The 827-nt window shown below is 24.5% G+C and overlaps 1 protein-coding gene across 1 annotated transcript in view; it reads right to left on the reverse strand.

Moving 5' to 3' along the window:
* LOC119593132 (TGF-beta receptor type-1-like) overlaps positions 1-827 on the reverse strand; it is a 58,329-nt gene that overhangs the window by 13,817 nt on the left and 43,685 nt on the right. The gene's annotated exons all lie outside the window — the stretch shown is intronic.

Here is an 827-nt window from a genome sequence, read left to right on the forward strand (position 1 = left end):
TTCACTTATGCACGAATGCTTATCAACCACAAATCAAATATTTAATAAAACATTTCAGAAAACTCAGCCACCCATCACACATGCTAAAAAGGGCCACCCACATGTGGTTAGCACAGATTATTCCGCTGTAATCCTTACATAATTAACAGGAACTTAGTGTTACAAGAAATAATAATAAAAAAATACATTCAGAAACTCATGAAGGTCAATGTATGCATTCAAATTTCATTTCCTGTTTCTTTTTAAGAATTATGAATTATATAATACATAAAATAAAATTATTCAAAATTATTAAAATAACACTATTAACAACATAATAACATTATCAATATTGATGGTAATATATAATGTACCCATTACCATAATGATTTAAAATTTAAAAATAGTAACAACCATAATACCAACAATGTTGAAATTCATAATGAAAAAATGATAACAGAACTTTAAACACCCATGTTGACAGTAACAATAAAAACAATTAAAAAAATATATATTCATGGTAATGTTATTATAATAAAATCAACAACATTAATAACAATAGCAAAAATAATAGTAATAATAAAATATATGCAATTATATCAATCTGATTTTTTAATCTTAATTATGGCAAAAGCCATAATTTAAATACCCGTTCCAATAAAAGATATGATTTTCCACTAAAGTATATAATTCAATTTCTTAAGTATAAAGTACTCATAAATAACTGCTGTTAATTGTATTTGCTACTGCTATTAGTCCACTTAAATTGTGCTTTAGTTACTGCTTAATTCTATTAACATGAAACATTTTTTCTTAAAAGAATATATCCCCATATGAGGGATGTGGAA

This window comes from Penaeus monodon, chromosome 31 (genome assembly GCF_015228065.2).
Source record: "Penaeus monodon isolate SGIC_2016 chromosome 31, NSTDA_Pmon_1, whole genome shotgun sequence".
Classification (NCBI taxonomy): domain Eukaryota; kingdom Metazoa; phylum Arthropoda; class Malacostraca; order Decapoda; family Penaeidae; genus Penaeus; species Penaeus monodon.